We start from the raw sequence: 22,808 nt of genomic DNA, 5'->3' as shown, positions 1-22,808 counted from the left end.
GATCTATTGTTGTATGCCCTACTTAGTAAATATCTTCCTACTCGGACCCGCCGTACTTCCTTTGACTACTCCTGAGATATAGTGGAAATATTTTGTTATGGTGGAGAGTGGGGAGTGAAAAGACCAATGTAGCAGATAACGACTGCATGAATCAGAATCCACTTATTAAGATAGACGACTGAGAAAGAAAGGCTCCACATTCGAACATTGGTTGATATTAGCTTAGCGTGCTAGCCACTGCTTCATTTCGTATAGTGATAACGCTTTCTCTTTCTTAGCGCTATGCCCCCCTTTTATAGTAAGGGATACTTTGGTTGTGCGGCTTTTTCTTATAGGGTGACTTGACTCAGCTTGACCTACTTGACTCAGCGGTTAGAGTATCGCTTTCATATGGGGAGAGTCATTGGTTCAAATCCAATAGCATGTAAAACTGACCGAAACCCTTGCTTTTGCGAGCATGACAGCAAGCATGGACTGGCATCAAGGAGTCAATTGAATCATCAAAGCATCGGTTGCTTCTTCGACTGCCTTGACACCTTAATATCAAGGAACCCACCCACCCCACCCCACCCCCCATTCCACAAGTAGGTGGAGACCTTGAGGGTCGAAAACCCCAATGGGAAACCTTTCACGATGCCACACAATTCTTTTGTGAAGCGCTCTTTCCACTCATGCCCCCGCAAGCAAACAGGTTTCAAGATACCAGGCGACCAAGTGAAAATAAAAGCTTCGAGCAAATCTTCTAAAGAGCGTACCCTTAATTTTGAATCTTTCTCTACTATAAAAATAGAAAAAAGAAAAAGAAACCAATTTTTATTCTATGGACCCCTTCCACCAGATTACTTTACTGACTGTAATTCAATCAAAAAGAGTAAAGGAACTGGTTTAACAAAACGGCTCTCAAAAGTGATCCGATACCTTCTTCCCTTAGTCTGGGAAGTAGGTTATGTAGGTGGCAACTGTTCATAGGTTGCTCGATCAGTCCAAATAACCGATTTTAAGTATGCCTACGATTGCCATAAGACCTTCTCCCTCTTGGAAACAGGCTAATCAAAAGGGGGCACATTTTCCATTTTACTTTTTTGAAATTTTCCGCTTTCTTGCCTTATTATATTATAGGAGTACAATGTTTATGGATAGTATGTTGCATTGGTTAAAACTTTAACCTCACATTAGTGCCTAGGGCCTACTGAAGTGCTGCAGATCCTAGCAGAGTATCATGAATGAAGGCCTAAGTGATGCTCATTAGTGTCAGGATAGCGCCAAAAATTGAAGAGATAGGTGGTTCAGTATATGTTTAAGTAAATATCAAAAAATGAGTTTGTTAATTATATACCATATTTTGATGGTTGAGTGATGAAGGAGAAGAGAGATAGCATCTTGACTGGCTAGCGATGAGTAGAAAAGAATCGTAATGTATGGTCCTAATTTAAACACGCCACCTACACGACTCACTACATAGGTTTAAGGAATGCAGGATAATATGGTTCCACATCCCTTGATATAAAGAAGTTTAAAAGGCAAGAATGAGAAGTATTCGGGCCTCTAAAGAAAGATTAAAGTGTCCTTTTGGATATGAATACCTAAAACACCAGTCAAGGGAAGAAGGTCGGTAACAAAAGGGAATCTTTCTTTTTTAGTTAAGCATGTGCATAAATGATCCACTTGATGCCGCTGACATGTCTATCTCCAAAAGAAATGCCTCAATCTGTGGAAGATCAACTATAGGGGGAATGTGTTGGGAGACGACCTCCCGCCGCGGTAGTATAAGCCTTCCCTTTCCTTGATGTTACACAGGATGCGTAATGGGGGGTAGTATGAGGTGACTGATAGCATTACATTATAATAATAGAAAGAGATGTTAAAAAGAACAACCATGGAGACTTGGGGATCTAGAGCAGGTCTTTCTTGTATATCCCTCGTGTTGAGAGCAAATTCCTCCAATATCAACGTAGGGAGCCATGAGGAGAGGACTCCCAGGGCTCGATCTACGGTTGCGTCCCCTGGTTTGGTAGAATAGACACTTCCAAGGATATTCTACACACACAAACCCAATTTCGTTTTCATAGGATTATGGTGGCATTATGTTTAAATTGACTTCCCTTCCCCTTAAACCTTCCCCAACTCCCTATATATATTATCAAATAGAAGTGTCAAATATAAAAAATGCAGTAATCCTACACATTGTGAGAGGCATCTTCCACTTTGTAATTGAAGGGTTCCAAACCTCGCTTCGTCGCTCAGTCCCTTGCTTCTTTCCTCCTCTTTTTCCTTTTCAGCTCTTTATACCAATGTGATTTAATTCTAGGTGCATATTTCAATTACGTCTTCCATGATTCTTAGACCCAGAGGTACCACCGGTCCATTAATAGCAGCATCCCTTCCTCTCGCACCTTGTCTAGTATCTCTTAGGTAGATATCCAATGGCTCAAGTAGCAGCAGAGGGAGAAGATCAGTAGTAGAAGGTAATGAACTAGAGACTCAGAGAGAGATCAGAAGCAAAACTCGGCAAGGCAAGGAGAAGGCGGAACCTAGGTGGTACACTAAACTAGGCGTTACCTGGGACCGCACTACTCAGGTAGACTCTCTACCCATGCGCATGCCTATTTTGCTTTAGGAGGTATCAGAGCGGAGGTTTGGGTAAAAACCTTTCGATTTCTGCTAATTCTCTTCTTGTTGTACCATGTACATGATGATAGCAGTGGAGTGCTGTCAGCGGTGGCTGTTGTTAAGGAAACACTCAAGGATCGAGTGACCCAACTTGATGGCAAGGTCGACCATTTGGACGGACAAGTGTAGACTATGGCAGAAAGGCATGGGAATCAGGAATCGTTGGTCACCAGACGCTCGCTAATGAGTACCGCGTCTTCCCAGTGAAGTAGAGCCGTCTTCATGGGGCCTCAACAATCCAGGTGGTGATGTCCAAAGCATGAGGAACCGAGTCAAATTGAGGAGCTTGCTGTGGAGATAGGTTTCCTGTTCGTGAACCGAATGTCTCACCTGGCGACTCCGAACTTGAGTCCCGGAACCACAGCCATTCAACGGGATATGAAATGCCAAGGTTCGAATACCTCTCGGACATGGAACAGTACTTTAAGGTTGTTCGTGACCCTTTTGACGACCAAGGCACAATGGAAACAATCTATCTCTCTGGGGATGCAAAGAATATTTGAAACAACTTTCTAACTGTCACACAGATTCCGACCCAACTACCGTAAGAACAGAATGGAAGGGCAAAAGACCATTCTATGCGCAAACGTGAAAGCACTATCAATAGAAAGATTCTAGCTTCTTTTTATTTAGAGAGGAATGATTCTCTCGTCTAAGAACCGCCATTCACATACTATTCCTCCCCACTAAAAAGAGCGATTGAGAATCTCGATAATTTAAACAAAAATGCAGAAGTGAGCATACCCTAAGGCTCTCCTCTCTCCCCCTTTTTTAGCCAACACCATCAACCCCATTTTTCACTAGGTCAAAGCCTAAAATATGATGAACAGAAGGAAAGGAGATCAGAAAGATAGGTGAACAACTTGACTATAGTACAGGTCGGATATTTTCGTGAGCAGTAAGCAGTATATCTCCCCTTATTTTGGGAAAGCTGGTGGCCGCGTGTGAATTCTTTCAAGGCAAAGGGCGGCTTGATTCGACATTCTTGTTTACTCTGATCTGGATGAGGTGGTTTTTGTTTACCAGCACGTAGGTGTTCTATATTCCTATGACCGAGTCTTTCTGGCCCCCGTGAACATCTTTTCTTAATTTATTAAAGAGGGTCTCTCTAACTGGTAAAAAGTGGTGGGTGTCCACTAACAGCCATTCCTAGCTCAGCTCTGATAACGCAATTCCGAGAGGAGTCGATAGTTGGGCATTGGATCCTTTCAGACCTGGAGAATGTGTGACGCTTGGTCGGGGTTTGGTGAACCAACTGGTCGCTCCTCTAGTTGAAGTACCATGCCCCATTTTTGTTGCCTAGGTTAAACTTTCGGAATACCTCATAAGGGAATTTTTTCTACTCCCCCCAATCTTCACTTTATGCCACGTCGACTCCCCTTTCGTCATAAAGCGTGGAATAAGACCAGGGGGAATCTCTATAGGAACTAGTCCCTTATATTTCCCACATAGGAGATCGAGACACAACCCAAGGGCTCTGGGGAAAGATGTAGATCGATCGCCCTAGATAGAGAACTACATAGAGGCTCTCTACTAGTCTATATATTCTTTGATTTTGTTCCCCCCGTAAGAAACGTATTACAACCTATGAGATCTGCAAGTTTCACATCTAAGTAATGCCCAAAAAAAAGAAAAAGAAAGTGCAACATATCAAAGAGCGATAACACAAATTATCAGTAACCTCCTACATAACATATGCGAGCCTTACGTGGACGATTTGGTAGTCTTTTCAAAAGAAAGAACCGACCACATCAAAAATTTACGCAAGCTCTTTGAAAGGTTAAGAAAACATCAATTGAAGATGAACCTAAAAATATGTGCATTCGAGATCGGGCGGAGGCCTTAAATTAATAGTGCAATAGTATAGCTATTATAGACCTGACCCCTATTACATTACTTAAGCCTACTCTTTCTTCAAGATACAAAACGAGCAGCCGAAAATAGCTGTCCATATTGTATTTTAGATGGAGTCATCTGCAGGGCTAAGAATCTTACCTTTACTTAGAGAGGGGTAGCGGTACCATGCTCTTCCGTACTCGTAGGTTGACTCACTTATGCATCCTGACTAAGGTCTCACAAACGTGCACTTCCCTTATGCATCCAACTGCTTCACTAATGTGAATAGGTTATACATAACGGTATGTTGGTTATATACTCTTATGCGCCTTCCTTCTTCGAACATTTTGGTATGTATTACCCTCTAACTATAGATCAGATCCACCATACAAGAAACTCAATTCTGCACTGCTGTTGAGTCGTCGGACTTATCTACCAAGGGATTCGTGGAATTTTTGTGGATTGCATTGGGGGAAATCCACCAAAGCTAGGCAAATAGATAGACTCCTTTCCCGCTGCTAAGGGAGATCAAGAAAGAAAATCAAATGATTCTTTTTTAATCAGTGCCCTCTTTTAGGTATGCAAGTATAAAGAGTCCTCTCACTACCAACCAGTACACATCATCTGGCTGGGTCTTGCCAGTATCAACAATGAGGAAGAAAGAACCAAATGGAAATAGAAACTAACTATGGCTCTTGGCCCAGACAACGTCCTAGGCGTAGGGGAGATCGGAGCAACAGGGAACGCCTAGATGATGTTTTTCTTCCTGGGCTGTAGTAAGTAGATCGAGAGGTCGTTCCGCCCCTTGTCCCTGAATATGGGGAATATATTCTCATAAAATCTTCCTCCAATCTGACCTAGTTGGCGAGAGATCCCAGTTCGCGACAGAGAACAAGACAGCAAGCGAGCATACTTTTGTTCATTTTTTCTCCACCAATCATGGAAGTTTAAGGATAACTATAGGTCAGTGGCGACCTAAGAAAACCCCGATTCGATCCACCCCCCGGCTGGGAGGCATCTACCTCATCCTGATCACAAGGAGAGGTTCACTATGATGGGGGTACTTTTTTGTCCCTTAAGGAAAATATGAAATGCATAGGGGACCATGTTTTTATTGCGGCATGCTCCTCATATTTATGGATTCGCTGCGGGCCTCCGGCCCTACATAGTTTCGCAAGCCTTTGTCATTGTCAATCAACTAAGTAGGGCCTTTTTCTTTCTTTCTTTTTTTGAATAACCCATTCTCATTATCTTTAATAAGTAAAGTAGGCAAACCTATAGGTCCTTAGTAACATTGACAAAGAAAAAGGAGCCGGTTAAAAGAAAGCGAATCTTTCCATTTCTCTTATAATTATATAATAATATAAAATAGAAAGAAATTTCTTATTATTATATATAGAGCGGCTTGACAATCAACCCTTCCTATTTAGTTGAGGTGCGAAGAGAAAAATTTCTTCTTTATTACTTCCACTTAGCGATCCCGGCCCAGAAAAGTGATCGATCAGGGAAGGGCCTTATTGATAAATGAAAGAAAGGGTTTATGAGCCCTAGCCCTATAAGCCCACACCTGTGTAGAGTAGATCATTCAACACATGCGGCACTAACCCATTTTGAACCTATTGGTCCTAGTATCATAGGAGACCGAACGGTCTCCCCCTAATTACTAGACCAACCTACTATAATAATTCCATAAACACTTAGCGAAGATATGGAAAATAAATAAAGTAGCCCTATGTTCGGATCTGACAATGCTATACCATAATCAAAAGGTACAACGGCCTGAGCGACCAGACTTAACACAAATATAGCCACTGGAGCCATTCTAGAAAGGGAGAAATTAGCACTACTTGGTGAAATAGGTTCTTTTAGAATCAATTTCAAACCATCTCCTAGAGGTTGTAACAATCCAAACGATACCACTACATTAGGACCCTTTCGACGTTGCACAAAATCCATTACTTTACGTTCAGCTAGCACTAAAAAGGCTACTCCTAGTAGAAGTGGTAGAATTATTCTAAGTATTTCAGCTGGAACAGCTATATACAATTTGTTTTTCTATTCACTCATGATCTGGCCTAGTCGACCCAATCATGATATTGAAGGAGTGGACCTTTTCTCGAAAAGAAAAGAATTCTTGCAACTACGAAAACCACAACACAAGCACCCCTTTTCCATTCATTCTATCTAAGAAAAAATATTCAACATAGATCACGACCCCCCCCCCCCATTTTTTCATTTCTTTATCTATATTTTGTCACGTAAAAGATTCTCCGCTCTCCATGTTCTTGAGAAAGTTTTTCAGCTTGCTGACTAGGGTTGGCAGCTAAATTTAGTCTTCGAGACCCCATAACATAAGAAAGTCGTGGAGTGTATAAGAGTCGTGGAGTGTATAAGCCCCTTTAGAGATAGGGGCGACTTTCTTATGGTAGTAATTGTGAATGAGCAAGTAGGGGGCGAGAACTAAAGAGGTAGCGAGACTGACTGCAATTTCAGGAATACGTTAACTTTCTTTCATTTTTATTATGGAAAGTGAAAGTCGTTTTATTTAGTACGATATTGCTTCACACCTCGCGGTGCTTACACCTCTCACCTATCGAAGTTCTATTTAAAAACCTCGTCCGAGAACTTGTATAGAAAAGAATTTCCCGCGGCGCTGCAGTTCTTCCATACCAACTTAGTTGCTCGGCGCTGTTATTGGCATAACAACCGGTACACCCTAGGTTAGCCCAACCCAGTCCTCTCGTACTAGGGTTGGCTCCTCGCAGTTCTCCCTTTAACACCAATAGTAGATAGGAACCGAACTGTCTCACGATGTTCTAAACCTAACTCACGTACCACTTGAATCGGCGAACAACCGAACACTTGGGACCTTCTTCAACCCCATGATATGATGAGTTGACATCGAGGTGCCAAATGACTCCATAGATAAGAGCTCTTGGGAGTCATTAGCATGTTATCCTCGGCGTACCTTTGATCCGTTGACCGAAAACCCTTCCATACGGGACTCCCGGATCAAAATGGCCGACTTTCGTCTATGTTCGACCAGTCGGTCTCACAGTCAGGCAGGCTTATACCATTACGCTCACGAGCAGAATATTAGCTTGAGCCTACCTTCACACACCTTCGTTACTCTTTAGGAGGCATCCGCCCCAGATAAACTACCCACCTCGCAGTGTCCCGCCTCCCCCCGAATGATCGGTGCGACGGTTAGGCATCCTTAGATGAAAGAGTGATCTTTCAGGATTGGTCATTGTGTGCCACCACATCCCACATATCCTACACATTCGATTAAGGTTGTCACTGTGAAGCTATAGTTAAGGGTGAATGGGGTCTTACCCTCTAGCCTTTGGTACTCCGCATCTTCACATAGAATTCAATTTCACTGGGTCCATGTCGGAGATAGCGGGGCAGTTGTTATACCATTCGTACAGATCGCTACTTATGCGACAAGGAATTTTGCTACCTTAGGACAGTTAGAGTTACTGCTGCCATTTACCGGGGCTTCCATTCAAAGCTTATAACACTTCTCCTCCCGACCTTCCAACACCGAGCAAGTGTCAGACTCTATACATCATGTTACCACTTAGCAAAGTCCTGTGTTATTAATAAACAATCGCTAACCCCTGTTATGTGTAGCTTTCCTAATCAAAAGATAGGAGAGCACCCATTCTCCCTGAGTTACGGGGTCATTTTGCCGAGTTCCTTCGACATGGTTCTCTCAAGCGCCCTAGTATACTCTATCATTCACCTGTGTCTGTTTGGGGTACGGTCAGTTCACTGGGAGGATCGCCCTCCCAATTCAAAGTTTTTTCCTGGAAGTTTCAACCTTGTTGACTATGACAACAGTCGCGACTATAAACAGACTCATGACTATGGTAGGGCGATACGCTCTACTCTCTCGCGACCCCTACTATAATCAAAAGACTAAAGGCCGCCACTGAAGATAAGTTGTCAAACTACGACCGAGAGTTTTGCCTTTTGAAGTGCGAGTCGCGTAGGGCGACCTGGACAGTTCGAGTCCGAAAGGCTTTGATGACTCAAGGTTCATATTAGGAAAAAGAGGGTGAGGGGAAGAGGGGGCAGCCCTCGGCCCGATCATCCAATTCTCTCGAATAGACAGGCATGGGTCTGTAGTCAAAGCAACTTCGTCACTTTCATGTACCCATTAGATGACAGCCCTTTCGAGGGTTTCTTAGGGATCGATCCACTCTGTGTAGATTGACTGAATGCAGAAAACCTTCCACTGGAAGGCGAACTTGTATTTCACAGGATTTTTCATTACTCATGTCAGCATTCTCACTTCTGATATCTCAATGTCTTGTCACCAAAAACCTTCCCCAATTGACAGAATGTTCCACTACTGACACTTAAAAAAGCATCTTTCAAGGTCTCGTCGCTTCGGTGAATCACTTGAGCCATGATACATTTTCGGTGCCATGGAGCTAGACCAGTGAGCTATTACGCTTTATTCAAAGGATGGCTTCTTCCAAGACCACCTCCTAGTTGTCATCGCTCGATCACTTCCTTTTCCACTAAGTGATTGCTTAGGGACCTTAGCGTACGATCTGGGTTGTTTTCCTCTCGACTTTGGATTTTAGCACCCAAAAAGTCTATTTATACAAATGAACTAGGCCTGTATTCGGAGTTTCCCTAGGTTGGTAAGGAAAACTGAGGTCACCCTAGCCCATTGAGTGTTGTACCACGGGCCATCGACATCATACGCTCTACTGAAATAGATTTCACAGAAAACTAGCTATATTCGATCTTGGTTGGACTTTCACCCCTAGCCACAAATCATCCCCGTATTTTTCCACATACATGGGTTCGGTCCTCTAAGGCCTATTAGAGCTCTCTTCAACCTGCTTATGGCTAGATCGATTGATTTCGGGTCAAATAGGAAGAACTAGAAGATTCCACCTCTGGAAAGCGCCTACACCTAATGGCTAAAGCCGCGGTTCCCATTTCCTCGCTGACCCATCATGCAAAAGGTATGTCGTTAGAGTAAGTGAATTTTACATAAAGTAATGGCTCTAAGCTCCGCTCCTTCGACTGATTGTTTGCATCGGATCTCAGGTTCTCTATTACACTCCCTAAATAGTATTCTTTTCGCATTTCCCTCACGGTACTTGTACGCTATTGGTCATTGAGGAATACTTAGGCTTAGAATTCAAACACGTCGCATTTTACTGGGAAGGATCGAACCATGGGAACAAATCTACAGGGCTATCACCTTCTTTGGCCAGATCTTCCAATCTTTTCATAATTACAGTTCACTGCGCCCCACTCCTTTAAAGGGCGTCGGCTTGAAAGTTTACCTTATTATTAGAGAAAGGTTTGAAACCCTAACCAACATTTTGAATTTTGGAGTTTTTGCCCCAACCTAGGTTAGGGGGTCATTAGACCATAGCTTGCTGCTGAAAAACATTGCTAGGCTAGCGCGGCTCGCTTCGCTCTTCAAGCTCTGCCCCTCTTACTCAACCTCAACATCTATTAAAAAAAGCCCTTTTTCATTTTCTAAATAAGGTAAGCTTTGAAGTCGTAGCTTGTTGGTTTTTCCATCATACAATCCACAACAAATCGAATGAAACCTGGCGAAAAAGAAGTGAACACTTTGCTGAGGAACGAAGCTTCGTGTTTGTTTTTCTTCACACTCCCAATCCACTCCTGCTCGCCGCTACTAATGGGGTCTCGGTTGATTTCCTTTCCTTTAGCTACTAAGATGTTTTAGTTTACTAAGTTTGAAAATTCCAAAGAGCGCAGACTAGACACGGAGCTTGGATACGGTTTCCTGATCGAAGATCCATGGATCACAGACGGTATCTCCTTATGGCCTTTCGCCTCTGAAAGCGTCCTTCCTTCTCAATGCTCGGGTATCCATCCAATGCATTCTTTTTTATATTATACCCTATGTAGGCTTGCAAAGCATAGGCATCACAAGAGTACACTGAACACCAACCCAATCTTGACGAAAAAAAAGGAAAAGCAAGTACATCCTTAACGGACTCTATTCCTGACGTGAACGGCCGCTTTCTTGGGACTAATTCATAGGAACTTTCCATTAGTTAGACTTCACACACTATATAAACAAATAGTTGAAGCGTGCGATAGAAAGCGGAAAAATAAATTGATTGACTATTGAGTGCAAGCTCGTAAATAGACAACTATGGGTAGTTCATGTGCGCTTAAAGTCAACTACAACTAGAAGGCATGCCGATCTTGCCACCAACAAACCTTTGACTTTGACTGTGAAAAGCAGAAAATAGGCACACAGTAGTTTAGAGTAGAAGAAGTGAAAGCCACTTGACTGTAAGGAGAGGAGCTCTAAGTTGGAATTAAATAGTCTAAGAAATGGTCATTTGTGCGTAACAGCTACTGGTGTCATCACCTTGCAAATAGGTGGAACCAACCAAGATTGAACACTAGCCTCATTTTGTAGACACGTTGGGATCGGCCTTCTATCCCGGTGAACAATGTTCCACTGATTAGGCAGGGACAGAATTCAAACCTGCAATCTTCAAGTCATGAGCCTGATGAGTTGACCAATTCCTCTACCCCGCATTCTCTTTCTTTGTTGTGAAGTGGATGTGGATTCGAACCACACAAGGATTTTCAGTCCAAAAGAGCTACCTGAACCACTTTGAAATAAGTCACCTTTCTTTATGTAATTTGGCCCGCTCCGGGATTCTAATGATGACTAAAGCCTCTATCTTGAGGGGTCATGTGACTTTATTTCTTTGAATAAGGATGAACTCTTCTTTATATACACAATTTGATGTACAAAATTGGAAGAAGAATTGTTGCTTTCAAGCGTGAACCAGGTCCAGGATTCAGACTAGGAATTGCTATTTTATCCGATGCAGTTAGCTATAGTCCCTGACCTGAGGGCGGGAACTGTCTTATCTTTTGATTCTATCAGTTGCAACAAGGGTTGGAGGAACGAGTGGTTGCTTGCCCTGACCGATATCACCATTCATTACCGTGAACCAGTCCATCTTCAGTACAGGCAGGTCTTTCTTTAGAACAAATTCATTCCAGAACAAAAAACCGCATTTAGAATCAGAATTACGCTTGGAGCTTATCACTAGAACGAACAACACAACAGCGACCTGTAACACCCCGAAAAATTTCGAAGTGTTTTAAGACCATTAAAAAGATTGGCGGGTGCTAATTATATTAATTCGGGTATGAACAAGACTGATAATTTGAATGATATAAATTGATTATGATAATATATGTATGAGGTGCATTAAGAATGGTTTATGTCTAAGAAGAGCCCTAAGGCTAAGTCAAGTTAAAAATTATATGATAGGATAAAGTTTCAACTGAGTTCACACGAGACCTAAGTTCAAATGAGCATAACTCTCAAGATATAAAGATTTATATGGTTTATAACCTATAAAATTAACTCCCTTTGAGTCTAGTTTCCAACTCATCAAACGGTTCATCATTTGGATATGTATACAGAAAGTTATGGCCACTGTACTGGACATGTGTCCTATGCGCACCCAAATGTGCGGCCGCGCATATTTGAGAGTTTCTGCTTCAGGTGCTCGGCCAGATGTGCGACCACTTGCCCAGGTGCACGGCCGCACACGTTGAAGCCCATTAAATAACCCCAAGGATGGGTAGAGAGAGGGTCTAAGTCATTTCTTCAAGACTAGGGCTTTCTCTCCACCACCCATCCAGCAAAGGCTTCAAATACACATCTAAGGTGAGTTTTTAAGTGTGTTTTTATGATGATTTAACTTCTCAATCACTAGTTACAATAAGGTTTTGTATTGGATTCCATAGGATTTCTTCAAAATCTCAAGAACACACCAAAAGTTGATTTTTAAGATTTGGTCTACAAGAGGTAATCTTTTACCCTTAAACCTACATGGATAGATTGTTAGTGAATAAATGAGTAAGGAATAAGTACTAGCACTTATTAGATGGTGATTGGAATCCATAAATACTTAAACTAGATTATTGGGTGTGGTAGAGATTTTGTAATGAGTTAATTAGTAAAATTTGGTAGATGTGAGTTCATTGATGATTATAAAGGTGCTAAGAAGGTAGTTAGTAGACAAAGGATGTCGTAGTATCTCTTGTTGGTGGAAAGGAGGTATTGTTGGATGAAGAAACACCATTACTAGAGGTAGTTGAATGCTATGCACTCCAGGTGTTTGATAAAATGCCAAAACGACCAAAAAACTGGAAATATTTACTAATACTGGGCCAATTGAATTATGTTGATGTAGATTGAAGTTGTAAGAGTAGTGGGTGGTTTTAATATCGCTAAAGAGCTCCATCAAGGTATGTTGGCTAAACTTTCTCTCTTAGAATTGAATTCCATGATGTTCCCAAAAGTTCCAAGTATGGTTGTCCCAATTTCCTTATTCTATGTTCCGAGTTGTCCCCAATGAATTCGATATTTCCCCGAATAAGCAAAGTGTCTAGAATTATGTATTCAAAATGTGTTCCGAATGTTCCTATCACATTATGTTATCTTTTGGGAATGTGTTCAAGAATGATATGGGTATTAAAATGCTGTCTTTGAGTTGTGTTTCAAATGAAGGTTATGATGCCAAATTGTGTGAGAAAACAAAATATACTAAAGACTCTTAATTGATCATATGTGTACCTAAAGTCTTGATTGGAAACATCTTATTGCTGATAATCTATAAAGATGGTTAGAAGTGAAATAAGTGAATTGGGGATATAAAGTGTGGCGAACGTGCCAAGAGTAAAGGTTATACTTGTTGCCAATGGTGCCAATGAAGTGAGATGATGTGATAAAGAATATGAAATGAGCTTCGACTCAACTATTTTAAAATGAATTCGAAAATAGAATTGCCTAAAAGCTTTTGTACTCAAGTCATGCCATATGTGGTTGTTTTAACAAATACTATGCTTTGTGAGTATTTTCAATATTCTTTACGTTCTTACATATTCGTGAGTGGAAATTGTGTATTGCCCTTTTTGGGGAAAAGTATTTCAAGAATAAATGGTGTGTTACTTGTTGATGATTGTGACTTGCGCATCAATTGCCAATTATTTTACTCCATTTCTCGGAAAGAAATCTATTGTGCTTAAATTGTTCATTTTTAATGAACTTAAAGTTGTGATTTTCAGAATATTCTATATGTTGATATTTGATGGTGATCTTTGAAATTGAAAGAGGTAAAAGTGTGGAATATGAAATACAGCCATTGTACCAGGAATAAAGAATCTTGTGAATGGCCAAATGAGCCAAGGAAATATTGTCGTTGTGAATGACTGAAAATACTAATGAGAATTTATACAATGTGAAAGATGTTGAGGTGAGTACTATTGTATTTATGTTACCTCTGTGTGCAAATCAAATCAAAAATGTTCTTGGGAACATCATTAGCAAAACCGAGGAAGGGTGGGTCATAAGGCCCACTCCTGAAACTACATGTGTTGGTGTAGGGGTGGATTTTGATTATTCCCATTATTTGGGATGAAATTGAAATATTGGAGAAATTGTGATATTATTCCCCTTAATTGGGATGAAACTCGTAATAACTGTGAATTGGAAAAGTCAACCCACACGGCATATGTGGGAAGGCGACCTAGCTGATCGGGTGGAGATCGGACGCCATGTTGCGCACATGGTGGTACTACTATTGGTAACAACTTTATTTCGAATCACATGTCAAACCACATTGTTCGTGAGCAGATTGCCTAGCCGATCGGGCGTGATCAGACTCCGTGTTAACAAAGACGGTGGTATATCGGTGCTAATGATCTCCCAACCAAAATTATATATGAAGTTCGTATTTTGAAAATTATTATGTTTTAACTGGACATTTGGATATTGTTGATTGTGACTTGCTGTTTCTATGTGTTGCCTTTTCTTATATGGGAATCCTATTTTGAAAGAGGAAATTTAGCTATACATACTAGTGCTATACAACAGTACTAACGTCCTTTTTGCCGGGGGCGTTGCATCTTTAATGGATGCAGGTGGTTCTACAGCATGCGACATTGTTCAGTGATAGCAGTACACACTTTTCAGCTGATTTGGTGAGCCCCACTTTATTTCGGGGTCTTGTATCTTTTGTTTATCATGTACTGTGTTTTGAGGTATAGCCGGGGCCTTGTTGTCGGCATTTCCATATTACTCTTCTATTATACTTAGAGGCTCCGTAGACAGGTTATGGGTGGTGTTTGATATGGGGAATTAAACTAGAAATGTTGGTATTTAGAAAATATATTTTTCATTATATCTATAAACTTGTAATATTTTGGAAATTATGAATGAAGTTGCTAATAAATATGAAATGGGAGTTGTAAATGAAATCTTTTGAAAGTTTGATTAATGGAGTACATCTCCTCTTTATTCATGAATGCATTTAGGTAGAAGAAAATATAATAGGCTTGCTCGGCCGGGTTTACTCGGTTGAGTGCCGGTCGCGCTCCCCGAGTTTGGGGCGTGACAAACTTGGTATCAGAGCCTAAGGTTTTAAAGTGTCCTAGGATGTCTCGGAGCCGTGTCTAGTAGAGTCCTTCTTATCGGTGTATTGTCGACCACATCCATAATGAGGAGGCTCATTGGACATTTAGGAATTTCACACTTCTTTGATACTCCAGATCGTGAGATAGAGCTCAAGATAGGAAGCTAAATTCCTCGTCATGTATCATTTTCTATATGAGTAACCCACGGATTCGAGGAAGCGATGAGGGAATGAAAGAACCAGTTGCTAAGGGAAGTGTCATTGTTCTTATTAATGTTACCGCGCCACCGGATTATGTGGTGAGAGCACCTAAGAAATGAAAGAGGATTATTGGAACCAATAAGGCGGAATGCTTGATATGAAAGAAGATCCACTCGGGTTTAGCCACTCGGGTTTATGTTGGATGATTCTTGAAATATGTTATGATTGTGGAAAGAGGGGGGCACAAGAAGAACAAATTCCCTTAGGTTGGATACACCCATCTCGGTCTGCCCGATATGTAGGCAAAAATATTGTGCGTCATGTTGTGAGTATGCTCTGAAACGTGTTAGGGTTGGTAGATTTGGGCAATTCCAAAAGTCCATACAACGAGTTGTTACAGATATTGTTACTCCTGTCATGAAAGCTTGGAGGAAGACTAAGGGGAATGCTTATGATGTATGCAAAATGGTAAATATTAGGTAAGTGGGGCGAGTCAGTTTAGCGGACCCCATCCTCGTTGTATGAAGTGTATGAGATGTCATTCAGGGGTATGGAGCTATGGTACTAATGTATGTTTTGGATGTGGAGTAGAGGGGTATCAATTAAGGTACTACCCTGTCAATCTTAAGTCATCAAGTAAGTCACTCCTTAGTACATCATTATGAACACCGCATTATTTTCCTTGTTGTATATGTACATCCATATTGAAGGGACCTACATAAATATGGTCTTAACCAAAACATTGAATCACAAAATGTTGCATGTACCTACTCTTTGAACGAGATGCAATATTCGTGAAGCCTCTTGATCACAATTCTCTTATTCACAACCTCTTGAGGAATTGAGTTCTATAATGACTTCCTTGAACTGGGTTATAACCCTAGGTTAATACTTCCCACTGCTTCCCTAAATTCTAAACAAGGGACTATACCTGATGAATTTCTTACAAAACATTTTGATTCAAATCGATAACATCTGCTCACATGTGCCTATGCACACACCATCATAATATTTACCTATGTGGTATCATATCTAATGTAAAGCAGCCTAGTGTTGAGATCTTTCTTGAGCCACTATTTTTCTCTCCGGTGTATGTGGCTCCTATGATTGGAACATATATTTTACTCCTTTGTGAGTAATATCATGGAACCTTTCCACTGTCTAGTAATGTAACGACTCGACCGGTCATTTTGCTTTCTAAAACTCCGTTCCCCTAAATAAGACTCCCCAAATGTGATTTTATTTTTTTATGACTTGCGGGGGTGGTTAGTTTGAGATTTGGAAGGGTTCGGGTTGAAATTGGAACAATTGGTCCCTTAAGATGGCCTTAAAAGGCTAAGTTTGACTTCAGTCTATGTTTTGAGTAAACGACCTAGAAATTAGGATTTGATGGTTCCAATAGGTTCGTATGATAATTTTGGACTTGGGCGTATGCTCGGTTCGGGTTTTGGGTGACCCGGAGCATTTCGGCGCTTAATATCAAAAGTTGGTTCTTGAAGAATTTTGAAGTTCTTTAAATTTGGTTTGGAGCGGGTTTTGGTGTTATCGAGGATTAAACCGAATTCTGAACCGAAAATAGTTCAGTAATGTCATTTAAGACTTGCACGCAAAATTTGGTGTCAATCCGAGTAGTCTAAGTACGTTTCGATGCATTTTGAGTCAATAGAAGAACTTGAAGTTCATAAGTTTGATTCAATTGGTTTTGGGGTGCGATTCTTAGTTTTAATGTTGTTTCGGGCATTACGAGAGTTCGAGCGAGTCTGATGTATGATTCTAAACTTGTTGGTATGTTCAGGCGGGGCCCCGGGGCGGCCCAAGTGTCAATCGGACGAGGCTAGGACCAAGTCGGGAGCTTGGACCAACAATTGAAGCTCCCAGATCTTTCATAATCTAACCTACGTGAGCACATGTACGAGCCACGATCCACGAACTAAAAGACCAAGTCAGGTGCGAGGCACGAGCCGCAGAAGCGAGAAATGGAGGGCAGCCCAGAATTTGCAGAAGCGGAAGATTGGGCGCACCTGCGTGAGCGCAGGTGCGAGAGCTATGGTCGCAGGTGCGGCTTGGCTCGCAAAAGCGGCCCTCCTTTTCCGCAGATGCGGTGCCCGACCAGGTGATGGAAAGGCGCACCTGCGAGGCATTTGCCACAGGTGCGGGACAGTAGATGTGGCCCAAAGCACCGCAAGTACGAAAGTCACTGAGCGGTGAGGGTTCATTTAACACGGGACTTAGGCCATTTTATCACATTTTCATCCACTCTTGGGCTATTTGAGAACTTTCAAAGAGGGGATTTCGACCTAGCTTTGTGAGGTAAGTAATTTCTACTTAATATAAGTTTAATACATAGATTATGGGTAGGTGTTAACATAAAAATTGGTAGAAAGCATGGGTTTAGATGAAAAACTTAGGGTTTAATAAAAATGGGATTTTACCATGGAAATGGTTATGGAACTTAGTGAAAATCATATATTTATGTTTATAAGGTTATGGGTAACAACTTTCTTCGAATATTTCTGGAATCCGGGCATGTGGGCCCGGGGGTGAATTTTTAGAATTTTCCATTTAGGGTTGGGTAACCTCTTTTATAGTTGGAATACGAACTCTTAAGCACGTATTGATTAGTTTGTATATTATTTGATTAGTTTGGATTGATTCGGCACCGACTTGAGGGTGTGAGCACATTCTAGAAACGGGAAGTAGAATTTGAGACGAGGTAAGTCTCTTTTCTAACCTTGTAAGAGGGGATTAACCATATAGGTGAACTTAAATCAATATGTACTTCTAATTGTGGGGGCTATAAACGCATGATGTGATGAAAGTCCGTGCGTAGCTACTATTCATGCTTATGTCTGGGTAGATCTAGGCTTACACCATGATTTGTTGATACCGTTGCTTGTTTATGCTTACTAGTTGTTGGAATAAAATGGAAGTTGAAGGTCTCAATATTTAAAGCCCCAAGTTGAATTTCTTATTTTTAGAAAGGAATTGAGGAATACTACGATAAATTTAGAAATTATATGTTCAACCGCTTCGCAAATATATTCCGCGAGCGGGGTAAACTTTCACTACTCTCATGGGAGCGGGTCGTTCGCCTCGGCAGGATTTATTGATATATTATATAGTTCGGGCCGCTCGACCCTCAGCAGTGCACAGTATATTATTATGTATATTTGGATCGAGCTATATGTCCTCGGCATAACTCGTGCGTAGTGATACCGAAATCCCTCTTTATATTTAATAATGCTTCACGGATTTGAAAGGTGAAAGGAATAGATGAAAGAAATGGTTTGATTCTTACTTGAAAGAAGGATTTGCTTACTTACTTCCTGTTTTGAGCTCTATTATTATTGTACATTACCTGCTTTATTAGAACTTCACATTATTATGTTTTGGACCTTAGTAAGTGTCGAAGTCAACCCCTCGTCACTACTTCTTCGAGGTTAGACTAGATACTTACTGGGTACGCGTTGTTTACGTACTCACGCTACACTTTTGCACTTGATATGCAGGATCTGAGGCAGGTGCATCTGGTTACCAGTCCGGCGCGCACGCTTCACTTCTAGCTCGAGACTACATGGTGAGCTACCTTTTCGAGCCATTCAACAGCAGTTGGAGTCTTTCTTTTGGATTTATATTTATTTCTATTTCCTTGAGACATTAGACTAGTATTCTTTTGTATATTCTGCTAGTAGCCCACACACTTGTGACACCAGGTCTTGGCACACACTAGTAGACTTATGATTTTAGATTTATTGTTATGTCTTTGATTTGCACTCAGTTGCTTTTGTTTAATTACTTTACAGCAGTAAATTTCTAAAACTTTTATAAATGCAGAAAATTATTCACTTTGCAAACATATTAAAAGTGAAAATCACTAGATCTACCAGTGTTTGCTTGCCTAACAATGGTGTTGGGCGCCATCACGGCCTATGATGAAATGGGGTCGTGACAAGTAACATGAGAGCATATATCAGCACCTATCATATGTGTAGATGTCAATTGAAAGGGGTCACTTGTCCGTATAAAAGTTTCTGTGAAATTTGAGATTTTCACAAATTCATCACAGGAAGATCTTTTTGTTTGCCCATCTCAGTATGACTTTAATGTTCACTTAGATCATGCCTCAGTGAGTAACTCACTTTGTTCCTAGTTCTTTTTGGTGCACGCAAAATTTGGTGTCAATCCGAGTAGTCTAAGTACGTTTTGGCGCATTTTGAGTGAATAGAAGAACTTGAAGTTCATAAGTTTGATTCAATTGGTTTTGGGGTGCGATTCTTAGTTTTAATGTTGTTTCGGGCATTTCGAGAGTTTGACCAAGTCCGCTATATGATTCTAAACTTGTTGGTATGTTCGGGCGGGGCCCCGGGGGGCCCCAAGTGTCAATCGAACGAGGCTCGGACCAAGTCGGGAGCTTGGAGCAACAACTGAAGCTCCCAAATATGTCATAATCACACCTGCGCTTGGCCATCCGCAGGTGCGGGCTCACAGGTGCGAGCCACGAGCCGCAGAAGCGAGAAATGGAAGGCAGCCCAGAATCTGCAGATGCGGAAGATTAGGCGCACTTGCGTGAGCGCAGGTGCGAGAGCTATGGTCGCAGGTGCGGCTAGGCTCGCAAAAGCGGGCCCCCTTTTCCGTAGATGCGGTGCCCGGCCAGGTGATGGAAAGGCGCATGTGTGAGGCATTTGCCGTATGTGCGGGACCGCAGATGCAGCCCAAAGCACCGCAGGTGCGAAAGTCGTTGAGCAGTGAGGGTTCATTTAATACGGGACGTAGGCCATTTTTATCACATTTGCATCCACTCTTGGGCGATTTGAGAGCTTTCAAGGAGGATATTTCGACCTAGCTTTGTGAGGTAAGTAATTTCCACTTAATATGAGTTTAATACATAGATTATGGGTAGGTTTTAACGTGAAAATTGGTAGAAATTATGGGTTTAGATGAAAAACCTTGGGTTTAATAAAAATGAGATTTTACCACGGAAATGGTTATGGAACTTAGTGAAAATCATATATTTATGTTTCCAAGGTTATGGGTAACAACTTTCTTCGAACATTTCCGGAATCCGGGCAAGTGGGCATGGGGGTGAATTTTTAGAATCTTGCATTTAGGGTTGGGCAACCTCTTTAATAGTTGGAATACAAACTCTTGAGCACGTATTGATTAGTTTGTATATTATTTGATTAGTTTGGATTGATTCGGCACCGACTTGAGGGTGTGAGCGCATATTCGACACCGACTTGAACCAGAAAGTAGACTTTGAGACGAGGTAAGTCTCTTTTCTAACTTTGTAAGAGGGAATTAACCCGATAGGTGAACTTAAATCAACATGTACTTCATATTGTGGGGGCTACGCATGAACGATGTGATGAGAGTTCGTGTGTAGCTACTATTCATGCTTATGTCCGGGTAGATCTAGGCTTACACCATGATTTATTGATACCGTTGCTTGTTTATGCTTACTAGTTATTGGATTAAAGTGAAAGTTGAAGGTCTCAATATTTAAAGCCCCAAGTTGAATTTCTTATTTTTATAAAGGAATTGAGGAATACTACGATAAATTGAGAAATTATATGTTCAACCGCTTCGCAAATATTTTCCGCGAGCGGGGTAAACTTCCACTACTCTCATGGGAGCGGGTCGTTCACCTCGGCAGGATTTATTGATTATTATTTGGTTCGGGTCATTCGACCCTCAGCACTGCACAGTATATTATTATGTATATTTGGATCGGGCCGTATGTCCTCGGCATAACTCGTGCGTAGTGATACCGAAATCCCTCTTTATATTTTAAAATGCTTCATGGACTTTAAAGGTGAAAGGAATAGATGAAAGAAATGGTTTGATTCTTACTTGAAAGAAGGATTTTCTTACTTACTTCCTGTTTTGAGCTCTATTATTATTGTACATTACATGCTTTATTAGAACTTCACATTATTATGTTTTGGCCCTTAGTAAGTGTCGAAATCGACCCCTCGTCACTACTTCTTTTAGGTTAGACTAGATACTTACTGGGTACATGTTGTTTATGTACTCATGCTATACTTCTGCACTTGATGTGCAGGATCTGAGGCAAGTGCATCTGGTTACCAGTCTGGCGTGCACGCTTGACTTCTAGCTCAAGACTACACGGTGAGCGGCCCTTCCGAGCCATTCAGCAGCAGCCGGAGTCTCTCTTTTGGATTTATATTTCTATCTATTTCCTTGAGACATTAGACTAGTATTCTTTTGTATATTCTGCTAGTAGCCCACACAGTTGTGACACCAGGTCTTGGCACACACTAGTAGACTTATGATTTTAGATTTATTTTTATGTCTTTGATTTGCACTCAGTTGCTTTTGTTTAATTACTTTACAGCAGTAAATTTCTAAAACTTTTATAAATGCGGAAAATTATTCACTTTGCAAACATATTAAAAGTGAAAATCACTAGATCTACCAGTGTTTGCTTGCCTAACAACGGTGTTGGGCGCCATCACGGCCTATGATGAAATGGGGTCGTGACAAGTAACATGAGAGCATATATCAGCACCTATCATATGTGTAGATGTCAATTGAAAGGGGTCACTTGTCCGTATAAAAGTTTCTGTAAAATTTGAGATTTTCACAAATTCATCACAGGAAGATCTTTTTGTTTGCCCATCTCAGTATGACTTTAATGTTCACTTAGATCATGCCTCAGTGAGTAACTCACTTTGTTCCTAATATTGTAGTTGCCCATGAAGTGGCCTGGTATTGCAGCCTGAGAGTTATTATGCCATAAACATGTCTATCTCATAGAAAAGTGTTTATTTTCTCTATGATTTCATCCCAAATATTAAGATGTCCCAGCTATGTGGTTTCACTCGTGAAAGGTTGAAATTAGATACTTCCAGATTTTGGCACATATCATGAGTATATTGATTTGGAAGACAAGTTTGTCGCATCTCTAGTTATCTTATATAGGATCAACTATCGGAAAGGGGTTAAGCTGCCAGAATGATAATAATCTCACAAGTGTTCAACTTCTTTTTTCATCCTCATGGGCTTGTGGCATATCTATTCCTTGTGTTAGTTAATGTTAAGAGCGTAATGCAACTATATGTATTTTGAAACCCATATCACATTCAGGGTGCCAGAATATTCTCATTTCGAGTTAAACTGATTTTCCCTACATTATAAATGCCTACTAGGCAACTCTATGCTTAATTTGTTGAATCGATGATTTCGTCACAATGATTAATCATGGCAGCACTATTGGTGGTCACCCTCGTGTCTCTTAGAATATAACCTCTTAAAATACCCTTCTCGGCATGTTGATGGATTCTTGAATAATTCCAGCCAAATCTCGGACCTCGTTGTTCCTATTTATAGTAACATGTAGGGGTTGAAGGTTCAAACATGTCAAAGAAGAATCATCATCCCGTGATCAAATATATTGGATAGGAAATTTTATGGTCATATTCATGCTAGCGCATCTTAGAATAATTGATGAAGGTCGCTGAAGGTTTAGTTTGGGTGTTCGGTGTAGAGATTTAGAGTTGAAGAAAGTGAATGGGTTATTCTCAAGATTTTCTCTATGAATATATTGGGTGAATTATTAAGGAAGGTAAAGTATGTGTAGTCACATTAGGCCTTGTGAAATCTTGAAGGAAATAGGCCAAA

General features: G+C 41.0%; 1 pseudogene; it reads left to right on the top strand.

The window, feature by feature from the left end:
- Nucleotides 1-5,561, top strand: part of LOC107771016 (uncharacterized) — a 28,676-nt pseudogene extending 23,115 nt beyond the window's left edge.
- The last annotated feature ends 17,247 nt before the right edge of the window (nt 5,562-22,808 follow it).

This window comes from Nicotiana tabacum, chromosome 24, assembly GCF_000715075.1.
Source record: "Nicotiana tabacum cultivar K326 chromosome 24, ASM71507v2, whole genome shotgun sequence".
In the NCBI taxonomy this organism is placed as follows: domain Eukaryota; kingdom Viridiplantae; phylum Streptophyta; class Magnoliopsida; order Solanales; family Solanaceae; genus Nicotiana; species Nicotiana tabacum.
Note: the sequence above shows the minus strand (reverse complement) of the source record. Positions and strands in the feature narration are given on the sequence as shown.